General features: G+C 35.9%; 1 protein-coding gene and 1 pseudogene across 2 annotated transcripts in view; both read left to right on the top strand.

Moving 5' to 3' along the window:
- Atf6 (activating transcription factor 6) overlaps positions 1–19,508 on the top strand; it is a 274,808-nt gene that overhangs the window by 152,327 nt on the left and 102,973 nt on the right. The window lies entirely within an intron of this gene.
- On the top strand, positions 5,054–6,320 carry LOC101574695 (annotated as a pseudogene).

Here is a 19,508-nt window from a genome sequence, read left to right as displayed (position 1 = left end):
AGTTGAGTGTGTTCATAGGGGATTCAGTGTCTTCTAATCTATTCCATTGATCCTCAGGTCTATTTTGATGCCAATACCATGCTGATTTTATCACAGTTTGCTCAAGAGTTTTGTAACAAGGAACTCATCATTGCAGTGGGTAGAGTCCTTAGTCAGTCTTCTTAAAAAACCAAGAATCTAGGACCGAGAGATCAGTAGATTTTTTTGTTAAAATCAGTGGTCTTAAAGACCCTTAAGAGAAATTGCAAAGTAGAACAGTTTCATCATTTGTAAAGTAAATTAATGTGAACTGGATGAATACATGGCTTGTCTTTTCATCATATGGCTATTGTCAGAAGGGATTCTGCTCTCAAATGCACTTTTCAGCCAGAGTAGCCAGTAAACTTTGTGCTTACCTCACTTGTGCCCTGTGCACTATGGCATCTAAATATTAGCACAGAAATGTAAGCCAGATTTTAAAAAAACTGTAATAAAATTACCAAACACTGTTAAATATCAAGATGGTGAATAAGAAAGTTATTTCCTGATTAATTTGTTTATAATTCACAGTTCTCCATTTCAAAAGGTGAAGGGAGATTTTGGAATGCTGATATAGAGTAATAGTTAAGATGCAGTAATAGTTAACATGTATTAAGCAGTTACTGTGTTCAGTGCATGGCAGTAAATTGTTACGTGCATAAACTATTAATTTCCATAACAGTCCTCAGGAGATAACCATTTTTGTAATGCTTATTTTATAGATGAGGAAAATGAAGCAAAGAGACCTTAAAGAACTTAGCCAGGGTCACACAGCTACTAGAACAGCAAAGTCAGGATTTCAGTTTGGCAGGCTGACTTCAGAGCCTTAGCCAGAGAAACCTTGTCACTCATCATTTAAAGGCACCTGTACGGATGTTAAGAATTCAGGTGAAAAACTGCAATTGGCAGGAAGACCCTGAAGCAGCTATTTCTACATTTTTTGGTTTTTCTACTTGTACTTGCAGCAGTATCGGAGAAAGAATGACAGAAGGGAAGCGCTGTATTTGTCAAACCTAGAAATTGGCTCCAGCAGGGTTCTGAGTAACTATTGTAAACCTAAGCATTTTATGACACTCATCTGAGGGTATTTCCAAGTAGCATATAAATGTTTTGGATTAGGTAATTTAAGGTTAACTGCAATCCTAAGGTGAAATCTGTAAATATAAGGGAATAAATACTATCACCTACTAGAGCCTTAAGATCATCTAGATTAATCCCATTGACAATATTTTCTCTTTTATAGAGAAATCAGTACAAAAATGTATTTTGAAGGATTAAATTCTAATGTGTATCTCAAGCTCACATTTTTTTTTTTTTTTTTCGGAACTAGGCATTGAACTCAGGCCCTTGCACTTGCCAGGCAAGCGCTTATTCTACTGAGCCATCTCCCCGGCTCCCACATGTAATGTTTAATAGTTAACACAACAGCCTTAGAATAGTTCTCTAAATGGAATGCACACATAAGTCAAAGAGTCTCTTTGTATGATTTCAGAAGTGAAGATCTATGAAGGATAAAGAAGGGTGGTTTGTCAGTTATTTGCACTGCTATATAAGAACACTGCTAGCTGTAGGGGAAGAAGAAACTGACCTCACAGCATCGCACTACATAGCTGTCCCTGGTATTGTTCCACTTGTTAGCACTCAGTATTAATTTCGTGAATCAAATCCAGGCATGAATCTGATTTTTAAAAAACCAACTGCTAATTGCTGATAGTTGATAAGGAAGAAAAATGAGCTGTTATTTTCCTATCATCCATTATTCTTGTTAAGAAGGACAGGGAAAATGTTATAAATAAATAAAATTTTACATCATACCAGAAGAAGGGGCAGTTGAATCCCCTAAAGGACTTTCTGTCATCGACATCTAAAGAAAACAATTATATATAAATGGCTAGATTAATCAGTGTTATAATGTAAGTAGAAAGAGACCCAGTTCTCTAAAAGAGCAATAAGAAATACTTACATTTTAAAAATAGGATAACCATTTTTAAACCATTAAGGATGGTGTGGGTATAAAAAAGAATTTCCATTATAATCTTATTGACTGAAATTATGAAAAAAATCAAGAGATACAAAAATTATGATCATGTTTTGAGATGTTGTTTTCCTTCTCTGCTTTCTACCTTTGCTAAGTTCCCTGGGTGTAAATATAAACATGTGTAAAAAACATGTGCAGAGTATCTAATTCACCTCTTATGGAAGATTTAAGTATAAGTAGTAATTCTTTCCCTACACAGAAAGAAAGCTATGTAGCATTGAATTCTAACTTATCTCTCTACATCTAAACTACATTAGGTACTATTAATGTAACCTTCTCAAGTTCTCTTTATACTTCTCTTCAGCCTCCTTACCACTTCATTGAGGGTGGCTTTTATGGTTAGACCATGGAAGTCACCTCTTTCTTCTCTTCACATAGACCTGTCATATTGTATAACTATATTTTTTCCTTGCCTAAATTACTTGATTATCATTTATTAATGCTTCTTTAAGCATGGCAAATAGGGACTGGCCTGCATGGGCTGATACTTGTCTTGCCTCATTTCCTAGCACTTCCTGTGCATCTTGGGAACCATTATCCCTGTAGTTCCCCAAACTCTCACCCACATGTATAGTGATCTGCACTTATCCTCAGCTTCATTTACCATGATTTCAGTTACCAGAGATTAACCATAGCCTGAAAATATTCAGTGGAAAATTCCAGAAATAAATAATTTATGAGTTGTAAACTTCATGTGATTCTGATAGCATAATGAAATTTCATGCTGTCCCACTATATCTAAATATATATATATATATATATATATATATATATATATATATATATATATATATATATATATATATATATATAGCTGTCAGGGTCACTAGATCAACTGTCTGTGTGTCATAGTACTAGTGTTTCAGTAACCTTTTGTGACTGCTTAACGTCACAAGGCCTATGTCATTCACATCCCTTCATTTGTATCACAGCATCTGGAGTAGACATTACATCATCTCATATCACAAGCAGGATGAGCACAGTGCAGTATGAAATTTTGAGAGATCAAATTTGCTTGTTACAGTTTATTATAATTGTTCAATTTTATTAATTGTTAATCTCTTATTAGATCTACATAAACATGACCTTATAATAGGTATGTATATATTTATAGGAAAAATATAATTTATGTAGGGTTCAGTACTCTGCAGTTTCAGGATCTAAAGAGGGTCTTGGACTGTGTCTCCGAGGAATAAAATGGGACTACATATATATTCTGACTCCTCCCTACAGACTTCCACTGCATACATCTTTATCACATTCCTGCCAGATTTGAACTAGAAACAGTCTTTGAATTTCTTCCTCCTTAAGTACGCTTAACACAGATGCCCTGACCACAATTTGCTACCATTGGTATAGGCATATGTGGACAGCACATGTGTAGCTGAAGTTATAATGTAACTTCTAGATCTCCCTTTAGGACCAAAGGATTATTTCCAACGAGTGAAAGTCCTGCTGCTGACCATTTTCTTCAGGAATTGCCTTGTCTCCAACTCAAAATAACAGTTCCTCATTGGGTCAACTCAGGTCTTGAGATTACAGTCCAACTTCCCTTTGCTGCCTCTTTCTTTCCACAATAAATTTCTTTCTCTGATGAACTCCACGTGGGAAAACTCTCAAGAGTTAAAATAGAGCCCTAGCCTGTAACATTTTGCTTTATTGATGCTCTCCTCTTAAATTCTAGTTCATGTGACGTTATGGTTAGGCAAAAAATTTTCACTAATTCAAGGTCATTTCATCAGACATATATTGAGCACTACTTCATACCAGGCATTATGATGCATATCTTAGAAAACGATTAAGATTTGGCTTTTGCCCTGAAGGACTTTATAGCCTGAGGTGGCAACTGCATATAAAATTAATTGCACTGTAACATCTTTAGAATAATCTTTTTAAAGCAACTTTAATAATTTTATTGTAAAAGTCAGTCATCGACTTTATTTGTGGTATTGTGTAGGCCAAAATAACACTGTTTCAGGGAAAGAAAAAGAAATGTTAAGTATGCTGTCTGAAATTGAGATTCAGAATTTTTTATAATTCCAGAAACCTTTAGGGGTAAAGGCTTCAAAACCTTTATTTTGAAATACTTGCAGTTTCAAGCTTAGAGAAAAGTCATAAGACTAATACTAACCTCCTATAGATCTTGTATTCACACACAATTTTTAGCGTCATCATCAGTCTGTACACATGGGTACATGGGTACACACGTTCTGTACCATGTGAGAACAGACTAAATACATCATCTTCTTTTATTCTTTAATATAGCAGTGTTTATCTCCTAAAAACAAAGACATTTGAAACTATTGTGCTGTTACCAAATTCAGGAAACATGACCTTGATGCTTCAATGTAGCATCTAATTCAAATTTCATTATTTATCCCCCCAAAAGGTGGGAGTTTTTGTTGTTTGGGGCAACTGAGGGTCTTAGTCATGTATTTTTTGATTGCGCTACACCTTGAACCCAAAAAGATGAGTTTAAAGGAGAGCCATTTAACAAGTTTTGTAATTTAAAAATTCTTAAGCCATAGAAAATCTTTGAAGTTTGCTGGTGATTTAAGTAGCACTTCTGAGTTAAGGAGAAAGCATGTAAGATTACCCATAAAGATGGGACTTAGATCTCTGTAGAAGTGAGTTTTGGTACTGGACGGCCTGTTTGGTGAGGTACATTTCCCAAGAGATTATTTGTTCTGGGTGCAGGGATTATGGATTTCTTTGCGCTCCCATTGATGAAGATCAGTTTATCCTGGCTTAATAACATTCGTTGGTTAAGCCATTTGTATTGAGGCTTTCTCCTGATAGGTAAATAGGTAGGGGAGCGATGACTTTTGGAAACACTTTCTGTGGGGTCTCACTAACTTGCAGTTCCATAGTGACTTGGTGGGCAAGGACACTCAACCACCTGCCGAAGGCCCGGACTGGAGTGGTCGGCTGCGGGTGGCAGAGGCTCCGCCCCTTACGTCACTTCCGGTGGGTCTGTTGGGAGTTGGTGGTGGTAGCTAAGGCTTCAGTTCAGCCTGCGGAAGAGGGAGAGCCCGAAGTCATTCCTGCCAGCTTCGACGCCTTTGGAGGCCATGTCTTCACCTCTGAATCTAGAGCAGGATATGCAAGGCAAAGTAGATTCGTTTCGGGCCCGTATCACTCGGGAAGCCGAGGATCTGGTGTCCATCTTCTTTCCCAAAAAGCTTTCGGAGCTGGATAGCCAAGTCCAGGACCTCTGGCTGCAGGATCTGTCCCGAATCCGTTCAGTGCCGGCCCCAGAGCCCCTAGCCACCCCAGACACTGCAGGAGATGGACCCAACAGGGATCCGCTGCCTCTCCAGACGCAGGCCCCAGGCAAAGTCTCTGCACTGCCCAGTGGGGAGGGCTACCTGCTGCGGAGCAACCAGCATCTGGTGGAGCTGATTGAGCGGGTCAAGCCTGAGATTGAGCTGCTGCGAGAGAAGTGTAACACGGTGCGCATGTGGGTCCAGCTACTCATCCCCAAGGTAGAGGACGGCAATAACTTCGGAGTGTCCATCCAGGAGGACACCGTGGACCAGCTGTGGACTGTGGAGAGCACTGCGACCTCCTATCTACGCCGCTTCTCTACCTACTATAACACCCGTGCCAAGTTGGTGTCCAAGATAGTGAAGTACCCTCAAGTGGAAGATTATCTCCGCACCATAGCAGAGGTCGACGAAAACGAGTACCTGAGTGTGCGCCAGATCCTGGTGCATGTCAGGAACCAGTATGCCACCTTGCATGACGTCATCCTCAAGAACATGGAGAAGATCAAGACCCCGCGGAGCACCAACGCTGACAACCTGTACTGAGGATCTTCCACTGCGCTTCGCTCTGGGACTTGGTTGGAGCTAGGTAGACAGCTAGCAGACTGGTTAATAGTGACTCTAAGTGGTGGAAGGACTGAAAAACGTGTTACCTTTCAGTTAGAATTTCATGCAGCTTATGCTAAATCTTTTTAGTATATTTTTTGTTTTTTTTCTCAAGGGGCAATGGAAACAAACCATCTTGTAGAATATAGTAAGATTAGCCAAAGAGAAAGGACTGCCATTTTAAAAAGCACCTTTGTAAACTTGAACATTGGTCTGAGTTTCTTTATTACATTGGTGACATTGAATAGTTTCAGAAGGTTACTTAAAACCCAGTTTAAAGAAAATTAAATGCTTTTCCTTACATCCTGCTAAATGTTATTTGTTCAAAACTTGCATGTTTGCTTTATACCATCATTGACTTTTTTGCAAGGAAAGGAGTTTAAAGGTATGCATTTAGGTCATTGTATGCTTCAGTATAGCAGATTGAAATAAAATGTGATTTTAACACATTATCATGGCCTACTGTGCTTATGTGAACTGTAATTTTCAGATATATAGGGTTTTCCTCCTCAGATTCATATCCTTGCTAGTTTTCAATATGTGAGAATAGATTTTAATCCTTCTAGAGAAATGGGTTTCCACCTTCTTAGAAGCAAAATCTGTGAAAAGGGCTTCCTTACATAAACTTCTACCTTCTCAACATCGGCCATCTTCCTTTTACTCACAGTTTAGAATTTATTTTCTCTTAAGTTCGTGCTAAATCTTTAAGCTTTATGCCACATTTATGTTTTTCTCTCATAGTTGATTTTCATGTCTCTTCCCCTGTTGTCTCAAGATACTTCTCAGAGTTTCTCAGTAGAATTTCCTTTTTCTCTTATATGGATCATACTGTAAAGACTACAGTGCAGCTGGTTCCTCTCTACTCCGCTGCCTTGTTGAGGAAAAGTCCTCTTTTATAGTTCTCACGAGTCAGCTATACTGTTAGTATTTTTGTTTTGAGACCAAGACTCTCTCCGTAGTCCATACTGGCCTTGAATTCACTATGTAACCCAGGGGAGCAATGTTAGTGGTGTTATTTCAAAGTTTATCATTTACAGATTTCATTTTCATTTTCAGGTAAGGTAAATTATTGCACTGAGTCACCTCATGCACTGGGGAAGTCTTTTTAGCTTAGCGTATGGAAGTGATGAATAAACCCTTCTTAGAAAATAGATTTTATCGAGAATTTCTTTTCTGATGACAAAGGTATGTTACCCAAGTGAAATGTATTTCTCCAAAACATCTTTGAGCATAATTTGAGGGTATTTACTGCTCATTATTACCTGTGGACATTATACAGTATAAATTTTATAAAAGGTAAGTTAGAATTATTTTGATGCCTTCTTATTTATATAGAGAGATGAAATTATTTCTGGGCACAATTTACAGTCCTTTTCCCATTTAGTTAACTGGACTGTGCCCTGAATTCCTATGCTATTTTAAACACAGTATTGCAGATAAAAAGTATGTCCCTAATCTTTTAATATATTTAATATTTGCATGTAATAAATTATTTCTCATTCCAATTTTAGTATATGTGCTGCTGAAATGAGTGCAATGAATTATTTCTCAAATGAACTTCTTGCAGGAAAATTCTGAGGGATTACACTTTTTTCTGGTGAGACATGAGAGTATGTTTCCCATGGAAATTTGTCTCCTACATAAGACCTTCTGAAACTAGGTTACATGTAGTGGTCAGTATTGTTATTAAATATTATTTGTAATTATGCCTTGCCTTTTTGAAATATCTTTGTAAGGATAGAACAGGATTATCTTTCCTGCAAATGAAATTACTCTTTGTGTTTTTATTGATCGTAAGCACCATGCTCAGTCTGTGCCAGTTTCTCTATTTACTAAGCTGAATCACTTCTGAGTAAGACCTTTTCTTTAGGTATCTTAACAATATTTTGAGTACCACATGTGAAAAACACCATAAACTTTGACTATATAGACTTGATTCTGTAGGCTCCTGTAAAATTTATTTCCTACTTAACAGTAAGAATTGTTTAACATGTAGTTAGTGCAAGGTGGGTTCTTTGCATGTTTTTTTTTTTTTTTAAATAAATAGTTCTGAGTATGAATTCCATTATTGGTGGGTGGCTTTTGGTTTTCTAAGGTAGAGATGATCATTAAGTTTTTCTGAATTGGTGTCACTGTCTGTTCAGCAAATACCCTATTCCTGGCATTTCATTTTTTCTTATGTATTTCATCTGGCAGAATAAAAGTACATTTTCCCCTGAAAAAAAGTAAACTTACAATACAAAAATTCTGTCTTGGGCTGGGGATAAAGCTCAGTGGTACAGTGCCTGCCTGGCAAACATAGGGTCCTGAGTTTGATTCCTTGTTTAAAAAAAAAAAAAATTCTGTCTTGTTGGATGTGGTGGTGCATGCATGTAATCTTAACATTCAGGAGGCTGAAGCAGGAGGGTCACTGTGAGTATGAGACCACCCTGAACTAGTGAGACCCTGCCTCAAAAAACAAGCAGAACTATGTTTATTGTCATCTCTAATATTTCATCTATAGTTATATCTTCAAAATGTACATTGTTCTTACTATAATTAGTCTGTCCTTACTAAAATGAATGTGAATATTTGATTATTCTAAGCTTTGTAGGCTGGTTTAGTGAAAATTTTTATTTTCAACATAAATTTTATATCAAGGGAAACCAAGTTTATTCCTTTTTATACTTAGGCTTAAGTGTGCTCTTAAAAAGCAACAACAGAAAATATTCCCTAATAGACATCTGTTTGCATTACACATCCCTTCCCTGAGTTCTCTTTATTCTCCTTATAAAGTGTTGTATTTGATTCAGAAGCGCCAGGAACTCTGCATCACTTCATGCCATTTGACAGGCTTAATTGAACACAAGTGTGTAGTGGATAATATAAAGGAAATCCAAGCTTTGCTTAATTTTTCTTTTTGGTACTGGGAATCAAACTCAGGACCTTGTGTTTGCCAGGCAGGTGCTTGTACCATTGAGCTATATCCCTGCCCCACATTGCTTTAGTTTTCAACCAATGCTAATCATTTAAATTTAAAATAGCTGTTCTTTACAAAATATAACCATATTTTTTTTGGTGTTCCTTTTACTCTTAAACTGTCAAACTATGTCAGACTGAAATAAATTGTCTGTAATCCCAGGCGTGTTCTTTTACTAAGAAACTATGCAAGTCCTTTGTAGTTAAATATTTCTGCTATTTGCATGTTGCTTTCTGCTCTAACAATATATCACTAAATTGATGGTGGAATGTTTTTATACAGTCTCTAGTTCGGCAACAAGCCCTTTGTGATTTTGCCCTTTCTTTCTTTTTCTTTTACTTTTTTTTTTTTTTTTTTGCGGAACTCGGGATTGAACTCAGGCCCTTGCGCTTGTCAGGGAAGTGCTTATTCCACTGAGCCATCTCCCCGGGCGATTTTGCCCTTTCTTGAAAATGGTTGGGAAAAAGCTTTTATAGCAATAAGTCTACTTTAGAAACTATGTTAAAACATGGTATCCAGTACGAATCATTTGCCTATTATTAGTACTAGAAAAGTAAAGCCCCATTTTTATCCTTGTTGTAAAGACAGACAGTCAGAAAATATTAATATATTGAGTCCATCAAAAATGTATATGTACTTCTGGGAAAGAAAAATTTGTGTATTGTAATGCTAAATTGATTGAGACATCATGAAATTTTTTTAAGTCATAATTTATTTTATTTTATTTTATTTTTTGCAAGTTTTGAACAGGTAGTATTTTTTAAAATAACATTGTGTTTGTCACAGAAAATATTTTTTTTTTTTTTGGTAAGACAGTTTCAATAATTAACACATTGCATACATTCTTCCTAGTGGTTAATTGCTGTAGTTACAAACACTATTAGAACAAATCCCTTTATTCATTAAGAGAATGTAACTATATTTATCCTAACCATTTTGAATACACAGATACAAAATGGACGTTCATCTGTATCCCCTTTTCTTGTTTAGTTCCATTATTTGACTATTATACGTGTGTTAACTCAGCAAAATATTCTAAAAGACTCTAGTAGTCCATAATAGTATTGGGTCTTCCGCTTGACTGGCAATGTCAGAAATTGTTGACCTGAGTCCTCTAAAGCTCAACATAACAGCATGGCTTTATTTCTTATATTTCATTTTTATACTTTTTTGCTGGATGGTTAAGACCAAGATAAAGCAAGACCTATGCAACAAGAGTTGTAGCTTTTGGGTCTGATAAGGTCAGTGAAATCCCCTTAGGATTTATCCTGAGATCTTGTACCTCAGATTGTCGAACCTTTGTCACTGTCAGCCGTGTGGATGAGTCACGGCCATTGCTTGGCCAATGTGCTGTCTGTGAAAGCCTGAGAGAATGTTTTCTCTCCATGTGACTCTCCTTAGGCACACTCTACATCATCGATCACTTTCCTCTTTGACCCCATAATCTCCTTGATTAGAAAATTTGGGACACTACCAAGTTACATGATGTTACAGTACAGGTTCTCATATGTCCTGAGTCTTAATTAACCTTGGAAGGCTAGGGCCAAAATGTTGGCTTTCCTTAAGACACTCCTTTTTCTCTAATTTTGATCTGCAAACTTAGGTTGTTAACCCTCCAGAACACAAGCTTATTGTTATTACCATACAACTTAGGCTGTTAAGCTTAACCTCACTATCTGTCTGAGTATCAAACATCTTAGGCATAACATGGAGCAGGTATTTTTCATCAAGTATTGATATGTTGAACTTTAAGTCCCTACAGAATATGATGAAAAAACATTTAAAAATTAGAATATATTTTAAAAATAGGCATAAAGAATTATATAATTCTTATGTTTACACATAAGTCCAGAACACAACCATATACAACCTTGAAGCAGGACAGTCCTACAACATTCCTTTTCCTGTCTCCTACCTTCATTCACCACCTCCTTCTTTTTGAACAGTCATCTATCTGAGAGATAACACGGCAGCAACTTGCATGTCATGACAAGCAGCCCGTATTCAGAAGACCAGAATGACAGGCACGCCAAGCATGAACCTACTATTACAAATTACCATCTTCAGTGCAGTTGCTTTAGTTCACAGGTGTCAGTATATATAGTTAGTCAGGGTAAGAATCTTTCCAGTTAACTACTAAATTCAAAAATCTTCTGGAGATTCTCAGGATCATTACCTTGCCCATCTTCTACATATAACTGTATGGCTTGTCACTGTCATGTTTCCTAGCTCTTCTCCTTTCCCTCCCTTAGAGACATCATGTAATTAATACAGGTTCTCTTTGGCCTTTGCAAGAGGTGCTCAGAGTGGCAGCCATTAGCTTCCAGACATTTGTTATTATGGCATACTGCTGCCTGGGTAGTAACCCTGGTCATTCAAACTGCTACACATGCATTTTCAGCCTCTCTTTAAGTACCGACAGTGTGGTGGGTTTTCTGTGATATGCACCATCCTTTAGGGTTCCCATATGAGAGTAACACTGTCCACTGTAAAAAATCATATTGTTTTTCTTTTCTTGAAGTATGTATGCATTTTTCCTAGATTCTATATATTTTAAGAATTATTAGAAACACATTTTGGAATTAAGTAATTTTATTGTTAAATTCTTTTTGTGATTTATAAAAGCTACTGCTTAGTATTTGATTGGAAACTCCAAGGAGAGTAGATCTGATTTTTTCCAAAATCAGTAAAATATTCCTTAGACACTTGCTCATAGCCATAGACTGAAAAGCAATGAAGTAGCTTTCTTAAATCATATCCATAATCTTAAGTTCTTATATTTTGAGCTTAGGGTTTTAAAATACGTTGGTTGCTTACAAATTATTTTTTGTTGTCAGAGACAACTTTTTTTGTAGTTTCTATGAGGTATACATGCTGTATTTACATAAAATTCTTATCAAGTGATTGACCCACTAACATAAATATTTAACCAAATGAAACTTTCTGAAAGGATAGTCTCACCGATCAGAAACTGGAAAATAAGGAAAAATCATAGCTCGCTAGTCTAAAAACATTATTGAAATATGTATGTTTAATCTATTTAAATACATATGTTTAATCTATTTAAATATGTATATTTAATCTATTTTAAACATGCTTTCATATTTATATATCATAACAAGATAATGTATACACTTTTTGCATAACATGCATAAATATATTTAGTCTGCTTTAATATTATACTTTTATTTGCTATCTCTAGATTCAGATAAGTTCCTATTCATTTTGTCTTCTAAGGATTCTTAAGTCATTCTTTCCTAATTTTGACAATATTTGTCTAAAACAAGGTGTTTTTGTTAGAATGCAGAAATTAGAGATCAAGTAACAAGAAGGGTGTGTGCACAGAACTCTTGAGAATGTCGAAGTAATTAGATGAAGTTTTCACTTTTTTTTTCCTTCTGTGCTGGGAATCAAACACAGGCTCTCCCACAGCTGGGCAAAGCTCTGTGGCTGAGCTAACACCCCCAGCACTATTCTGCTTTTAATATGTCTATATTCATTTTATTGTTTAGTGTTTTTCCTCTCTTCCTGCACAGAAAGGTGTTTAATTACCTCCATAAAGTATGTACAGCAAGGCAAAGGTGTGACTCCTGTGTAGAATGCTTACCTAGTATGCCTGAGACCCTGAGTTTGGTTCCCAGCACCAGGAATAAAAAAAGGAAGGAATGGAGAATGGGAAAGAGGGAGGGAGAGGGAAAGAAAAAGAGGGGAGGGCAGGGGCCCTCACACTGTCTTATGCTCTCCTCACATGAATTGTTCCTGTGGGTGTGATTCAGTATGAGTAGGAGGGAATGCTGGCTTCTCTACGTACTTAAACATTTTCTGAAAATGCTATTTTACACTGATAAGGAATTAAACAAAAATAATTTATTGGCATTGCATAGTGGCACATGCCTCTCTTTCCAGCTACCTATACTTAGGTGGCTGAGGCAAGAGGATTGCAAACTCATGGGCAGCTGGGAACTTGCTGAGACCTGCCTAAAAATTTTAAATGGTTTGAGAATGTAGCTCAGAGGCAGTGTGTTTTCTTACTAGCATGTGTGAAGCCTTGGGTTCAATCTCCAGTAGCATACAAACACAATTATTAATCTTTTTGAAAACACAAAGGGCCCAGTGAATTACAGAAACAGTGGACCCTGTTGTTTTTCTTTTTTAATGTGTGAATACTATTTTATTAACACATATAAATAACTGCCCACCTTGAACAGAAATTACTTGTGGGAAGTAAAATTTTATAGAAGTTTTATTATTTATTTGTCTTCCTTCCCTTTCCCATTGCCCCTTCCCCGTCTTTCCTTCCATCCTCCCCTCCTGACAGGATCTTGCCTTGTAAGGCAGGCTGGCCTCCAACTCACAGCATCCTCTTGTGCTGAGATTATAGCCATGCACTACCACCACCACTCTTTGTCTTTTCATCAACAATTGTGCTCTCTGCTAGACGATTATACACTTTTTAAAAAAAAAAAAATTTATGAGTCTTCAGGTTCCTAAATGTCAAGAGCAGAATTTTATCAGTGAGGCTTAGTGTTCTAGTCATTTGAATTTAAAATGTTTCACTAGTGAGGTGAATTGAAAAAATTCTCTCACATAGAGAATATTAAGGGCCAGAGAGAGAGAGATGGCTCAATGGAATAAGCTCTTGCCTGGCAAGCACAAGGTTGTGAGTTCGATCCCAGTACAAAAAACAACAACAACAAAAAAAACAAAAAAACCTACTTACTGATTAAAAAAAAAAAAAGCAAACTTGCTGAGGCTGATGAACAGGAATCAAATCTGCTTTCAGAATTAGATTTCTTTCACAATTTGGCCATCCATTTTAGTTTTATTAATCATTTTTACAAAGTTTTTCAACAATACATTGAAAATAATAACATTTGCTTCATATAATCCTGTGTTTGAAGTGTAAAGCATTTTGAAATTATTGAATAAAATGTATAGTTTTCATGTTAGATTTTTGAGACTAGAGATGTACTTCTACTCCCCTTATTTTGTATTTTGGTGGAATCAGGGATTGAACTCAGGCCCTTGAGCTTGCCAGACAAGCACTTAATCTACTGAGCTATCTCCCCAGCTGATCCCTTATTTTACAGGTGGAACAGCTTAGGCCCAGAAAGTTACAGAGCACCACACAACTTACTTGTCCCAAAACAAGGTCTAGCAGTGAATCATCTTCTATTATAGGGTAGTGCTGTTTCACTGTGCTCTCCTACCTCCTTATGGTCAATAAATGAAGTTATATTAAAAGAACCTTGCAAATCTCTAGGCCCTCTGGGCATGATAACACACACCTATAAGTGCAGTACTCAGAAGGATGAGGCAGGAGGATCACCACAAGTTTGAGGCCAGCTCAAACTTGTGATCCTCCTGCCTCATTAGTGAGTTCAAGACCAGTCTGAACTACATAGCAAAATCCTGTCTCCAAAAACCAAAGGGAGGTGGGGCACAAGCCAGTAGATTTCAGAACATTAATATCTTCTCCAAGTAGTATATTTTATTTTGAGAAGTTGATGTGCTTTTATACCAGAATGAAATGTAATATTTTTATTTAGCTAAAGATTTGTGTAAAGAACCAAAAATGTAACACCTGCATGTGTATGTTAAATGTAACTTTATTTATTTATTTATTTATTTATTTATTTATTTATTATGTATTTAGTACAGGATCTACAGGGTCTCACTATACAGATAGGACTCATAGTGATCCTGTTTTCAGCTTCCCAAGCGCTGGGATTACAGGCATGCCCCACCACAGCCAGTCTCATTCACTGTTTCAGCATGCCCTGGGGGTGGGGCCAGCACGGCATACTGGGGATTGAACTCCTGCATCTGCCTAAGCAGGTGCTTTAGTCTGCTGAGCTATCTGGCTGGCCCTAAATGTAACTTTATTTGTTCATAAAAATTGCTCCTTCTTAAAACAAAGCTTAGAAGCTTCAGTAACCTCCAGCTTCATTTCCATCTAGGGAGAGATTTTTCCACACTTTGCATTGGTGTTGGAGAGCATTACTAGAGCAATTGGATGGGCCAGGAGAGCTGCAGTGTAGCAGTCTGTTTATTTCACTTTTACTATATGGGCTTAAACTATTCCCCTGACCAGCACACCCCCCCCCCACTACACTACTGTAAAACTGCTAAGTGGAGTTTTCGTGGTCCTTGCTCTTAAACAACCACAGAATAAAGAGGGAAAGCTGAGGGTCCATAATTTTTCTTAGGAAGGAAAGCTGAAAGGACCATTTCCCCAAAGAAGTTTATTCTGTAAAAGTTCAGTTAATACAGCAGCCACTTCAAAGATGAGTAGTCCTAATTGAAATGTGATGTAAGTATAAAATATAATACACAGCAATTTTATATTGACTGCATGTTGAATAATAATATTTTGGGCATGTTGGGTTAAAGTAATTATTAAAATTGGTTTCACTTGTTTCTTTTTACTTTTGTTGTATGCACTAAAATTGTAGAGTTGCATATATGACATCCATTTATGGCACTCAAGATATTTCTACTAAACGATGCTCTAGACCTAAGATTGCTGAAGTAACTGAGTAGAGCCAAAATATTCTGCAATGGTGTATTATGGAGGCATGCTACTGCATTAAATGAAGATTTTTGTTGTTGTTGTTGAGACAGGGTCCTACTCTCCTTAAACTCATTATATGGCTGAGGCTTGTCTTCAATTCACAGCAACTCTCCTGCCTCAGCCTCCCAAGTACGAGGGTTACAGGCATGTGCCTTCATGCCCGCTGTCATCCAGTTCCAAAGCTACAATTCTGTAAAAGCCTCTAGGAGAGACCAAACTTTGTGGACCAAGGTCAGAATCCAAATTATCTTTGGAATGGAAAATGTGTGATAGACTAGAGAGCCAGCCTGCCCCTTCATGGACCTTCTAAATACCATCGTCATCTGGGCTTTGGGGAGAACCTAGTATTAGTCCTCTGCTCTGCTGATTCAGGGCAGTTTCATTTGCTGTCAGAATCAGTAGATGGCAGTTTTGATATCATATTACAAAAACTGACCCAAATAGGTAGTTTTTTCATCTGGATGAAAGAGTATCTGTGTTGTCCCAGGAGTACTTCCAGGCAGCCGGTTCCTTAAAAAACAGTATGTGAGCACCTAAAGAAATGCTGTGGTTCCACTGACCTCCTGCTATCTGTTAGACAGTGTTTATTATCTTCTTTTGCACATTATTTTTTATTTATTTATTTTTTTCCTGTATTTATTTATTTATTTTTTTAGGGAAGGGTCTTCAGGGTATTCAGGGTTTCACTACTAGATTGGACTCCTAGTGATTCTCCTGTTTACAGCCTCCCAAGTGCTGGGATTACAGGTGCGCGCCACCATGCCCAGTCTCATTTGCCATCTCAGCATGCCCCAGAGGTGGGGTCGGCTCGACTGGCTCCGGGGATTGAACCCCTGGCCCGTGTGCCTGCTTGCAGGTGCTTTAATCCTCTGGGCTATTTGGCCAGCCCTTCTTGCATTATTTTCATGTATGTCCTCAGTAGATAAATTTCTTGAGAGAGGTAATGATTTTTAAATTTACCCTTTATCCATTCTGGTGTTTTGTTTATTGTAAACTTATTAAGTATTTTCAATTAAATTGGACTAAAACAAAATTAGATTAAACTTAAGATGGTTGTTTCATTTCATTCCGACTCAGCTTATCCATATGAAGCTAGCTGTACTCAGTAATAAGTAACAATGTTGGTGCACATCTAAAAAATCTGACTCAGAATTAACCAGAGGCTGGTTAAGATTTGATACCATTTTCTAGCCTCTAATTTCCTTTTCATATCACAATATGATAAATACTTAAGATACTCCAGACAGTTCTCTCGTAATGTTCTCAGTGAGTTCAGTGTTCACCCTGCACCAGCTGCAGATTATTGCAAACATCTGTAATGACTCTGTGTGCCATACAAGCTTAGTTGAAAACAACTCTCTCACCCCACTAGTAAGCTCAGTAATTCTCTACTATTTCTCTAATCAACTCTATTCAAGAGTTGAATAAAGTTTGTTAAAGAGAGAAGAATCCTAGAGCTGGCTTTTCTAAATTGATTCTCTATGCTCACGAACATACTGCATTAGTTGCCCTTCCAGATTTCTATATCTAAAAGGTTATTTTTTAAATACTTAAAAGTTAAACACTTAGAATTTCCTCCAAGTTTATTATCTTACAAATAAATATCAGGACAAAGCATTTTGAATAAACATTATGTCATATATTTTAATGTTAAATAAATTAAGTATAGTGAACTCAACACTCCACTATTCCTCTGCTTCTTGCACATTGATGAAATTTTTCTCTGCTATTTTTAAAAAATAGTTTATGCATGAGGCACACCACAGAATTATTAAATCTATTACTTATACATTCTACATCTTATTCCAATACTACTATCAGTCACGTATTTAGAACTGAAGAAACTTGACAGATTATATTTTTGTTATCTTTGAGGAACTGTATACAAGTTTTACTTATAAATAACTAACAGTGAACATGAAAAAACATCTCTTAGCCATCTTTTTTCCCCCTCGAGGCCATCTTAATGAACTTGCTGCGTTAAGGGTCAGTATTTTCAATAAGAAGTCAGTATATCACACATAACCTTTTCCATTTAGACTCTCTTGTTGTATTGTAGGAAGTCTAAAGACCAGCTAGTGTTATTTATGAGTGTAGTTTCTATTTATATTTTCAGACAGAAAATTAAGAGTATGTCAACAAATGAAGCCAGAGTAGCTTGATTAAGGCAAGCAAATTATGTTTATTGAAAGTAGTGTCTCCTTAATCTTACAGTATGTGCTGTCTGCTCTGTAAGATGTGCATATATATATATATATATATATATATATATATATACACACACACACACACACACGGATGTAAGCATTAGCAAAGTCATATAAGACATGTGCAGCATGTAGCCCAAACTGACCTCAGGTTCACAGGGCTCCTCTTGCCTCAGTCTCCCAAGTTCTGAGACTATAGACATGTGTGACCATGCCTGGCTTCAAGACATGTTCATTGCATAAACATTATGTGAAAAACTCTCATTATCTATAAAAGAAAAAATTAGTTGTTGACATTTGAAATAGAAATTAAAGAATGACATTTTATTTTATTTTTTAAGTGGAACTGGGGATTGAGCTCAGGCCCTTGCACTTGCCAGGCAAGCACTTATTCTACTGAGCTATCTCCCCAGCTCCTAAGAATGACATTTTAAATCTTAAAAGGAGCCAAAAAAAAAGACAAATAGATAAATCTTAAAAGGAAAACTTTAATGGAAGCAAATGCTATAGAAACTATCATAGTCAGAAAGAAACATTATATTATTCATGCTCCTTTTATTTCTTCTATATCTACCTCAGAAATCATTTAAATTTATTCTAAAAGGTTAAATTTAAAAGTTCTACATAGAAAATAAATCTGAGAATTTTAGTATTATTTTACAGTAATGCTGTATGTTTGACCTCTTAAATTAATTTGAACATTTTAAACATATGTTCATACAAAAAGCTTATTGGTATTCCTTTTTACGAATTAATGCCAAAATGTAGAACTCTTAATTATGTAGTTTAATCTCTTTGAAATGTCACTAATTTCTAGATTAATTAAATTTATTCTGAAGTAGCTCTGAAATTTTAAGCTAGACTGTACTGTCAGATTAATAGCTAATTTGACTTATTTTCTTAGATATTACCTTGATTTTAATAATTTCAGGAGGTAGTTTATTTTTATTAAAGCATAAAATTGTACTGGCTTATTAGTTAATATGCCCTGAGGATTTGTTATTTTGTTTATATAAAACTTTCTGTATATGTTGTGTTTAGTTATTAATACTTCTACTAACCTATGTCTGAGTACTTTTGCTATACAATCCGAACAAGATTGTTATGTTTTATAGAACACTATGTCATCTACTCATATATATTTCTGTGCTATTAACTAACAAACATTATTCTTACTGATTATGAAACAGATCTTACCGTTTGTCATACATATGAAATACTTTATCTACTTATGTAGATTTCAGCAATTTTTAAAGCTAGTTAGTATGGAGATGTTCTTTATTCTCAGCATTTACTAATAAAAACTTAAATATATCTTAAACTATAAGTTGCGCTTATATTAATAGCTTTAGCAATATAAATGTAAATAATAATCTGTGTTAGAGTGATTTTTATTTTTTAATCAAAGTTTTGTATTCTGAGAGCTGGTCATTCTTTGATCTGTCCATACTGGGATGTCATATATATTATCTTAGTTAACATAGGAAATTATTTAATTAATAATTTGGTTTATAAACAAGGTATTTTCTAGGAGCCATGCAAACAGTAGATTTAAGATTTAGAAGACATTTCCCATTATCCCTAAAACATGTAAGAATAATTACTGATATATAAGCTTATCAATTATACCTATTTTGATTTTAACGTGATTATTAGGGTTGCTCACATAAATGCATTTTAGGATCCTACTGATAATATTAAAGTAATTTTCTTTATTGACCTGAAGTTACTTAAATTCACTTTCATTTACAATCAGTTTTAGATCTTATTTTCTTACAATTAATTACTTGCCATTTAGAGAAATTATAGGCTGATGGGCGGGGAGATGGCTCAGTAGAAT

This window comes from Octodon degus, unplaced genomic scaffold (assembly GCF_000260255.1).
Source record: "Octodon degus isolate 3935 unplaced genomic scaffold, OctDeg1.0 scaffold00116, whole genome shotgun sequence".
Lineage (NCBI taxonomy): Eukaryota > Metazoa > Chordata > Mammalia > Rodentia > Octodontidae > Octodon > Octodon degus.
The sequence above is the reverse complement of the archived record's forward strand: the minus strand, read 5'-3'. Positions and strand labels throughout refer to the sequence as shown.